The sequence below is a fragment of the Microtus oregoni genome, unplaced genomic scaffold (assembly GCF_018167655.1).
Source record: "Microtus oregoni isolate MIOR12 unplaced genomic scaffold, Mior012 000005F_ref0000423, whole genome shotgun sequence".
Classification (NCBI taxonomy): domain Eukaryota; kingdom Metazoa; phylum Chordata; class Mammalia; order Rodentia; family Cricetidae; genus Microtus; species Microtus oregoni.
In genome coordinates, this window is record NW_024543064.1 from 23,896,897 (window position 1) to 23,907,867 (window position 10,971).

Sequence of the window (10,971 nt, forward strand, 5' to 3'; positions counted from 1 at the left end):
GTTTGAATCCAAAGACCCAAAAAGGGAGCTGGAGAGATGGCTCAGCGGTTAAGAGCATTGCCTGCTCTTCCAGAGGTCCTGAGTTCAATTCCCAGCAACCACATGGTGGCTCACAACCATCTGTAATGAGGTCTTGTCCCCTCTTCAGGCATGCATGCAGACAGAATTATATTTATAATAAATTAAAAAAAACAAAGACCCCAAAAAAATGGAAAGAAAGGACCAGCTCATAGGTTGTTCTCTGACCTCCACATGTGTGCTGTGGTACACATAAGTTTTCATGTGCACACATACACACAAAAAATAGTAAATTAATAAGTCTAAAGGAAAAAGAGACGCTGGGCGGTAGTGATGCATGCCTTTAATCCCAGCACTTGGGAGGCAGGGGCAAGTGATCTCTGAAAATCTAAGGCCAGCCTGGTCTACCAAGCCAGTTCCAGGACAGCCAGGGCTGTTGCATAGAGAACAGTCTCAAAAAACAAACAGACAAGCAAACAAAACCAAAAAGGAAAAAAAAGAGAAGCTACCGTCTATTTCTCTTGCTCACCCTGGTCTTCCATGGGAGCCTGCTCGGTCTTGTTAGTTTCTCTTAATGGCCTTGAAGGAAGCACCTGTTATTGAGTCATTTTTTAAGAAAGGAAACTGAGGGACTGGAGAGATGGCTCAGCGATTGAGAGCACTGACTGTTCTTCCAGAGGACCTGGGTTAATTTCCAGCACCCACATGGCGACTCAAAACTGTCTGTAACTCCAGTTATAGGGGAACCAACACCCTCACATAAACATATATGCAGGCAAAAAACAAAAAACAAAAAAGGCACATAAAAATTTTAAAAATATTTTTATTTTTTTTTTTTTTTTGGTTTTTCGAGACAGGGTTTCTCTGTGGTTTTGGAGCCTGTCCTGGAACTAGCTCTTGTAGACCAGGCTGGTCTCGAACTCACAGAGATCCGCCTGCCTCTGCCTCCCGAGTGCTGGGATTAAAGGCGTGCGCCACCACCGCCCGGCCAAGAATGGAAGCTGAATTTTAGAGACATGTAATGTCGACTCAAAGTTACATACTCACAGGACTATAAGTAAGACTGTAAGACAGGGGATGGGGCAATAGCTCAGTCAATGGCGTCTACCACTCAAGCACAAGGACCCGAGTTCAGATCTCCAGCACTTGTCTGTAATTCCAGCACTGAGAAGGTAGAAATAGGCAGACTCTCGGAGCTCACGGACCAGAAAGTCTAGTCTAATCAGTGAGCTCCAGATCCCAGTGGCAGACCTTGTCTCGGAAGATAAGGTGGAGGGGGGCTAGAGAGATGACTCAGGGGTTACCCACAATGGTAACTCACAACTATCTGTACCTCCAGTTCCAAGGATCTGATATGCTTTTCTGACTTCCAAAGTTACCAGGCACACACATAGTGCACACACATACATACATGCAGGTGAAACACATAGTGCACATACATATGTCCATGTAGACAAACACAGAGTTCGCACACATACATGCAGAAAAAACACATAGTGCACGCAGACAAAATGCTCACATGTATAGAGTAAAATAAATAAATCTAAAACCAAAAGGTGGAAAGAAATAGAGGAAGAGAGCTGATGCCAATCTCTGGTCTCCCCACCAATGTACATACACATGCATAGCTACACTCATGGGCAGACACACACCCCCACACACAGTCAGGTGGCAGGAGACTGGAAGCCAGGTTAGTAGAGATGCAGACCTGTGGTTCTAGTGTTTGGGAAGTGGAGGCAGAAATTCAAGGCCATGTTGAGCAACAACAAAACAAGCAAGCAAACAAACAAAAGACTGGGGGTAACCAGGCGGCAACCCAGAAGGCACAGAGCTTGTGGGAGCAAGCACATTTTCTCTGGGGGAAGCCTCTGTGTAGCCGACATTCCTTTCCACCATTCCCTTTCACTGGTGATGACGAATCCCTGTTATAATTCTGACGAGGCATGGACTCCCCTAACCCCAGCAGGGAAAGCAACTAAGACTAGATATAAACAAGACAAAATGTAAGGTTTGTTTGTTTAGGCTTTTTGAGGCAGGGTTTTTCTGTTTAGCCCTGGCTTTCCTGGAATTTGTTTTATAGACCAGACTGATCATAGATCTGCCTCCCTCTGACTCCTAAGTGCTGGAATTAAGGAATGTGCCACCACGCCTGGCTTTGTTTGTTTGTTTATTTAGAGACAGGGTCTCCTGTAACCCAGGCTAGTTTTTGACTGGTTATGTTTCTGAGGTTGACCTTGCACCCCTGATTCTCCCACCTTTACCTCTAGAATGCTGGGGTTACTGCCTTGTACTGATATGTCTAGTTTTATGCAGCTCTGGGGGTTGAACCCAGGGTTTCAGGCAAGCTAACAAAGAAACATTCTACCAATTGAATAACATCTCCAGTTCTATTATAAAATATTCTAGGCTTTGAGGCATAATAAGAACCATAATAAAAAGCACAAGAGAAGAAAAAAGTGTCTTATTCATGTAGTTACCTGTTAATTTTTAACAATAATTGCTATTACTATGAGCCAATCAGTAGGGTAGGCTATTTTCGCGTATTTGCTCATTCAGTTCTCGCCGTCACCTGTGCAGGGAGTAGTTGCTCTATTATCAGCATGTTTTAGATGGAGCAAACTAAGGCACAGAGAAGTACTGTACCTTGCCCGAGGTCACATGACTAACCTGTGGCTGAACAGAGAGTTGAGCTAAGGTCTGTCTGTTTGGTGCCAGGTAACAGACGTGGCGCTCACAGTCCAGCTGATTCCAGCTGGAGTGATAATGGAGGTCTCTGTGAAACAGAAGGACCTTGAAGAATGGAGAAGATTTGGCTTTGGGATAGGAGACGTTTCAGACTGCAAGAGGACTGGGAGGAAAGCCCCAGAAGCAGGAGAGAGAGAGAGACTTTTATTCAGTGAGCTTTGGAGAATCGGGCTTTCGAAGGGCAGTAATGATCAGGTTCCCATTAAAGATCGCTTAGAGGACAGGCTAGAGTGGAGAGAGCATGGGCAGGAGCAATAGCCTTAATGCTCGTTAGCTTTTGTCAATGGGATACCAACTAGAGTCATCTTGCAGCAGGGCCCCAGACCTTAGCACAACTGACTCCATAATGGAAATACCACACAGGTCATAAAACTCAGCACATAGCATCACCAGTCAAAATGAAAACAAAGACCTAATCCATCAAAATCCATAGTTCTGGGAAAGTCTAGAAATACACTAACCTTGCTTTTTTTGGCCTCTGTAGTTCTGTCTATGGCTAACTGTTCTTGTGAACTGAAGTATGTCAACCCAGGACATGGTTTTTGTGCTTAAAAGCTCACCCTGAGAAAGGCTTGGGGTACACTGGGATCTTGAGCACTCAGTGTAGTCACCAGCCAGCTAATAAAGACTTCCTATAGGCTTAAACCCATGTCTGAGCAGTCCTCTCTGGTGGGATACCCCCCACAACATTTCAGGAAGAGAAACCCTCAGGTGAGGAATTTCTTCTTTCCCCTTATTAGCTTGTGGCCATGTCTATGGGGTATTTCCTTGATTGCTAATTGCTATAGAAAGACCCAATCCACTGTGGGCAGTACTACCTTGAGCAGATGGGCCTGGGATGTATAAGAAAGGTAGCTGATTAAACCCAGAGGAACAAGCCAGGAAGCAATCCCCAGGCCTCTGAGGTCTCTAATTCAGTTCTTGCCTCTAGGTTCCTGTCTCGAGCTCTTACCCTGCCTTTCCTCTGGGAAGGACTGCAAGCTGTGCCATGAAGCAAACCCTTTCTCCTCAGCTTGCTTTTGGTCAGTATTTCTATCACAGCATCAAAGAGGCAAAGCAGAGCAGCTTCTCAAAGCAGGCCACACGCCAATACCCAGCACCCTGGGTCAGGTTTGACTTTTGCTTTGTAATACCCTTTGGATTTCAGACCTTCAAAACTGTAACACAAGGGGCTGGGCTGTACCCCCAGCACCACATAAACAGTCTAGTGAGGCATGTCTCGATCCCAGAACTGGGGAGGTAAAGAAAAGAAAAATAAACCAAAACTAAAGGAACACACACACACACACACACACACACACACACTGAGAGAAAGAGAGTGCCTATAACATAATAAATCTGTGTTATTCTACAAGCCACTCCATTTATGACAATTGTTGCAGCAACAATAGGAAGTGCACACAGCTTCTGTGGGTGTGAGCCGTAGAAACAGATTCTGGGCACACTGTGCCAAAAAGGAATTCATTGGGAAGATACAATCATACAACCACAGGGCCCCGGAACAACTAGAGTAATCCAGATAGGAGGAATGAGTGAACAAAGCTGAGGGGAACTTTTGTTCTCTGCCTCAGCTTTTTCCACAGGGAGGGACCTCCTTTAGAGTGACACTCTTCCATCTTCCTTCCATCTTTCTGTTCCTCCTGGAGGAGGAGGAATGACATACAATGTCTGACTAGTGTATTTACAGAGAATCAGCTGAACCCCGGGATAACAGGTGTGTGCCCACCCACCAAGCCTAAAACCTTTTTCTTGGTAAGAGGTGAGGTCTTGTTATGTTGCCCAGGCTGGCCTTGAATGTTGAGGCTCAAGTGATCCCCCTGCTTCCGCCTCCTCAGTAGCTGGTTGGGACAACAGCCTGGCTAAAAGTATTATCTAGCATTACCTGGGTCTGAGCGAAGAAGTACAATTTTGGTACCGAGTGTTGGTCATTCCGCTTGTCTACCAGGAAAGATGCATCTCAAACAGCTTTTTGGGGTATAAAAACACTATTCTGAACTCCTTTTCCTTAATTCTATGGCTGTCCATTCCTTATAAGCTTGGATGAGGACACTCCAAATCCAACAATTTTTTATAGCTCATTCCACGTTTTCTGTCATTGCAAATTTCTGTCTTGTCTTGGACCTCATTTTGTCTCTTGGTAAAAATAGAAAAGGTTTTGATTGACAGTTTCCTCAAGACTGCAGGGGATAGAAAGAGTGGGAGCTCAGCCGGGCGGTGGTGGCACACGCCTTTAATCCCAGCACTCGGGAGGCAGAGGCAGACGGATCTCTGTGAGTTCGAGACCAGCCTGGTCTACAGAGCTAGGTTCCAGGACAGGCTCCAAAGCCACAGAGAAACCCTGTCTCGAAACCCCCGCCCCCCCAAAAAAAGAGTGGGAGCTCAAAAGTATATGTGGTAGTTTCCCAAATAAGAGGGAAGAGTTATCAGGCAGACACACAGAGCAGATGTCCAGGAGAAAGATAATGAGGGGCCTACTCTAGGGAGGTAGGATTAATGAGATTTGACTCCAGACCAGAGGAGGGTAAGTCTTTAACAGCCCTGGCTGTCCTGGAACTCTTTGTAGATTAGGCTGGCCTGGGACTCACAGAGATCCACCTGCCTCTGCTTCCCTAGTGCTGGGATTAAAGGTGTGCGCCACCATGCCTGGCTTAGAGTAAGTCTAAATATAGGAGTATAGTGACATGGGTAGTACCATTAATATTCATTTTAATGTTGCTGGTATATAGGTCAATTGTAGATAATTCATATAGTGTGTGTAAGGTCCTTGATTGAATATCCGGTGTGGAAAATAATCATTATCGCTGTCCATTGATTGATTCATTTTATAAGATATTTTCAAACCAATTAGTTGAAAATATTATATTAGATTTCTTTATTTATTTTGTGTGTATGAGTGCTTTGCCTGGTGCCCACAGAGATCCCCTGAAACTGGAGTTGTAGAAGGTTCTGAATGGTGTGGGTGCTGGAAACTGAACCTGGCTCTCCCACCAAAACAACAAGTATTCTTTTTGTTTTGTTTTGTTTTTCGAGATAGGGTTTCTCTGTGTAACAGTCCTGGCTGTCCTGGAACTCTCTTTGTAGATCAGGCTGGCATTGAACTCACAGAGATTCGCCTGCCTCTGTCTCCCAACTGCTGGGATGAAAGGTGTATGCTACCACTGCCCAGGACAGCAAGCACTCCTAACTACTGAGATAGATATCTCTCCGGCCACCACTGAATCATTTAAAAATATTTAAAATACATTTAACAGTGGGCTGTCAATATGGCTCAGTTGGTATAATGCTTGCCTAATACACAGAAGGCACTGGATTTGGTCCCTAGCGCCACAGAAACTGGCTCATGCCTATAATCTCAGCACTGGGGAGGAGGGCAGGCAAGAATATCTATCAGAAGTTCAAAGTTATTCTAAGCTAGCTAGAGCATTACGTGCCAGCACTGGGACGTGGAACCAGAGCTCCCTGCATGCTAACAGGGCCTCATCTTCAGTTCTGTCTTGTTTTTTGTTTGTCTGTTTATTTGTGTTTTGATTTTGGGTGTTTTTTGACATTTTTAAACAATACACTGTCATGATTATTAAGGTTACAGCAAACAAGCAAACAATACAGGCAACCACGATTCTAACGCTGTTGCGGATAGGACTGGGGAGGTGGCTCAGAAAGTAAAGTGCTTGCTCTGAGTTAGATCCCTGGAACCTACAAAGGCATGACAAACACACACACACACACACACACACACACACACACACACACAGAGAGAGAGAGAGAGAGAGAGAGAGAGAGAGAAAGAGAGAGAGAAAATAAAAATCTAGTTATTTATTTATTTGTACATTGCTGTTTTGCCTGCGTATGTGCCTGATCCCTGACACTGGAGTTACTCTACGTGTAAGCTGCCACGTAGGTGTTGGGAACTGAACCTACGTCCTCTGGAAGAGCAGCCAGAGCTCTTGGCCACTCTTTAGCCTAAAATAAAAAAAAAATTAAAATAAAAGTAGGCCAAACAGTGGTGGTGCAACCTTTAGTCCCAGCACTCAGGAGGCAGAGGCAGGAAGATCTCTGATTTCTAGGCCAGTCTGACTACAGAGTGAGTTCCAGGACAGCCAGGGCTACACAGAGAAACCCTGTCTTGAAAACCAAATTAATTAGCTAATAAAAAATAAAAATTAGCTAGGCATGATGGTCCCTAGCTTTGATGCCAGCTCTTGAGGGGGGGTGCAGAGGCGGTACAGCTCTGTGAGTTCACTTCTAGGCCAACCAGGCTACACAGTGAGACCCTATCTCAAAAACTAAAAGTAAAGTGATGGAAGTACAGATGACTGTATGGAAATGTGTGCAATTTTATCTTTTAAAAAGAAGCTTTATATTAGTGACTAAAAGATGTAAAAAGCCAGACAGTTTAGTGCATGCCCCTAATCTTAGGACATCAGAAGCAGACACAGGCCTAGCAGGAGTTCATGGTCATCCCTAGCTGCATAAGGAGTTAAAAGCCAGCCGGGCATCCTAGGTTCTGACTCAAAACCAAACAACAAAGACGACAAGGAATGAAGCTATGCTGGGCGAAGTGCAGGCTTGGAAGAGAATACAGCACAGAGACCACTAGCCCAGATCTCAGGTGAGATTTCATCTACATGCCAGGAAGCTAAGGAAGATTTGCACAGCGAAAGAAGCTTATTCCAAAGGAAACAGTGTTTAGAATTCTAAAGGCACGAGAGATGCTGGCGAGAAAGTGCCCCCCACAGGCCTGACCATCCAAGTTCTGAGAGCCCATAGAAAGGTGGCAGGAGAGAACCAACTACGCACAAGCACCGCGGCCAGTGGCCACAAAAATAATAAACAACAGGGCCAGCGAGATTGTTCAATGGATAAATGTGCACATTTGTGCAAACCTGGCGATTGTGTTTGCTTCCCAGAGCCCACTTGAAGGTGGAAGGAGAGAACCAGTTCCACCAAGTTGTCCTTTGGCCTCCACACATGCATATGGGTGCTCATATTATACACTATAAATAAAATAATAATAATAAAAGACAAAAGAGACTGTGGAAAGTTAAGAGGAAATGTGGTCCCCAGGAGAGGTGCCTCTTCCTGTTGTGGGACTCCTCCATCACTAGAGACTTGGTAGAAAACAAAGTAACTTTCCCTCTGCTGACCTGGTAAGGGCAGTAGATAGGTGTGGTGGAGCGCACTGTAATCCTAGCACTTCCAGGGACACAGCTGAGGCTGGAGGATGGCAGCGAGTCTGAGGTCAGTCAGGGCTCCATGCAAAACAAAACAAAACAAACAAAAACAAGTGGATAAGAAAGAATTTTGCAAGAGGAGAGTGAGCACAGGCCCTGGTCGCCACCAGGATGTTTCTGCCCATGACTTTGACCCTTGAAAGAGAGCCATACAGGGGTTATGCCTACGTGGAGGAGGTGAAAGTTCAGTAATAGCCAGTAGCCAGTGGCCTGTGTAAGCACTTTGACTACATTTTTGCTTTCAGTTCCTACTTGGGCTTGTAGTTCATGAGAACCCCACATCGTTGAGAATTCTCTACTGTTTAGGTTCGTCACCAAGCACCCTGACTGGTGCAAAGCCAAGAAATCAGTCTGGCTAGAGTTACATCCTGAGAGGATAAGGAAAGAAAAACATGATTGGCTGGGTCCTTGGGGAATTTCTTCCAAGGGATAATGGGGGAAAGGCTTTGCTTTACAGTAAAAGAGAGAGAGAGAGAGAGAGAGAGAGAGAGAGAGAGAGAGATAAGGTGCTGGTGGTGGTGCAATCATTTAATCCCAGAACTCAGGTGGATCTCTGAGTTCAAGGCCAGCCTGCTCTACAGAGCATGTTCCAGGACAGCCAAGGCTACAATGACAAACCCTTTCTTGGGGTGGGGGGGTGGGGGGAAGAGAGAGGTTTTGAGAGAGAGAGGTGCTGAGAGAGAGAGAGAGAGAGAGAGAGAGAGAGAGAGAGGTGCTGAGAGAGAGAGGTGCTGAGAGAGAGAGGTGCTGAGGAGAAAATGTCTGTCTTTGGATGGTGTGTGTGTGTGTGTGTGTGTGTCTGTGTGTGTGCGCATGCAACAGCAGTCTTGTGACCACAAGAGAGAGTCAAAAGACTCAAAGAGAAGCCCTGTGCAAGGTCTGATAAATTAGACAGTCCAGTATCCCCTTCATCTGGACTTCTTGTTATGGAAAATAAACCCTAACACTCAAGCAACCTTTACTTTTGAATTCAGGCACCTGTGGCTAGAAGCACACTGGGCAACTCTCTCAGGTAGGGTCACTACTGCTGTGATGAAACACCATGACCAAAAGCAAGTTGGGGAGGAAAGGGTTTATTTGGCTTACACTTCCACATCACAGTTCATCATCAAAGAACACCAGGGTTGGAACTTGGAGATAGGAACTGATGCATAGGCCATGGAGGGGTGCTGCTTACTGGCTTGCTCCCCACGACTTGCTCCCCATGGCTTGCTCCCCATGGCTTGCTCAGTCTGCTTTCGTATAGAACCCAGGACTACCAGCCCAGGGATGAGACTACCAGCCCAGGGATGGGACCACCAGCCCAGGGATGGGACCACCCACAATGGACTGAGCCCTCCCCCATCACTAATTAAGAAAATGCATTGCAGGCCTGCCTACAGCCTGATCTTTTGGAGGCACTTTCTTAATTGAGATTCCCTCTTCTCAGATGACTTTAGTTTGTGTCACTCCTGAAGAAGCTGGCTCTCATTCCTGATCGGTCCATGACTGAAGGGATCGCTCACCCTCACTCCTGGTCACCGCTCCATACGTTTCTTCTCAGTGCCCTGCTGCTGATGTTTTATTGGCGGCTTAAATGAGCCATGCCGAGAGCATCTGCGCTCTGGACTTTGGCAGATCTTCCACTTTGCTGTGGAAGAGCTGGGTGTTGAACAGTTACCCGCACCGCACTGGAAAAGGACAAAGCTGAGGTTTTATGCTGGCCCACAGAGCTCTGGCTGGAAGTGGCACGGGTCACATGCTGTCACAGTTGACTAGTCAAAGCAGGGCTTGCTGCCGAGCTGCTGTCAGCGGAGCCGCCGCCAAGGTGGCGTTTCTTCCCACTGAGGGGGACTTCATGGGAGCAGCAGCGAGTACTCAGGCTTCCCAGCGGCCAGAGGCGGAGACCTTGGAATGAGAAGCCGGTGACCTTTAACAATGGACCGGTGTCAGCTTAAGAAGTTGTCAGGGCTTTCGTATGGCAAAGTTCAGCAGAGTTTAATTTTCTAAAGTTATTCTTTTACTGAGTGTTTGTAGCGACCTCGGCCCACCGCACCTGGTGTCACTCACTGAGTCACCTGTGGTTTCAGCACTAATGTCCTAGTTCCAGGCCCTGTTGCTGTGCGAAAATACCCTGACAAAGCAACGGAAGAGGGAACCGGTTTGTCCTGGCTGGCTCACACTTCTGGGTTCCAGTCCATTTCAGCAGGAAAGTTAAGGCAACAGGAACTCAAAGCACCCGGATGTGTCACAGTGGAGAGCAGAGGGAACAGGACTGCAGTTACGCCTACTGCTCAGCTCACTCACTCTTTCCACCCTTTCTCAGTTCAGGACCCAACCCTGGGGAGATGGCGCCACCCACAGGGGTCTGGGTCCTCCCATACCAATGAGTGCAATCAAGACAGGCCCCGTTGAGAGCCCTCGTTGAGAGTCTCTTTCTAGGTGGTTGTAGATTGCGTCCCATTTGACTAGGAGACCTAACCTTCACAACTAGTTATCTTTTTATGCACTGGGACACTGAGGCTCAGCGTGGACAAGTGGCTTGTTTAAAAGTTACATAGCAAGTGAAACCTGCAGTCACGTGTTTGTTTTTTGGGGTAGCCAGTTCCATTTTTCACAAATATTTGCTGTCTGTCCTGATGGGACAATCGTGTGTTCCCTTCCTGCTGAACTTTGGTGAGGGCCTACGGCTTCCTTCGGCCAATGCAACAGGAGCAGAGGCGTAGTGTGATTTCAGATTAGAACCCCAAGGGAGGATTCCTGTGTCTTCTTTACCCTCCCCCAGCAGTCACAGAAGCCCCACGAGCTGAAGTCCCTGAGAGACCTTGGTGAGCAGAGGCTCTTTGTCAAAGAACACGGCCATAAAGCACAAGCAGGGATTTTAGTTTGTTGGTGTTGTTGACACAGGATCCTGTGTAGCCCAATCTGGCCCAGAACTTGCTAAGTGGCTAAGAATGACCTTGAACTCCTGACCTTCTTCCCTCCACCTCTCCTACGC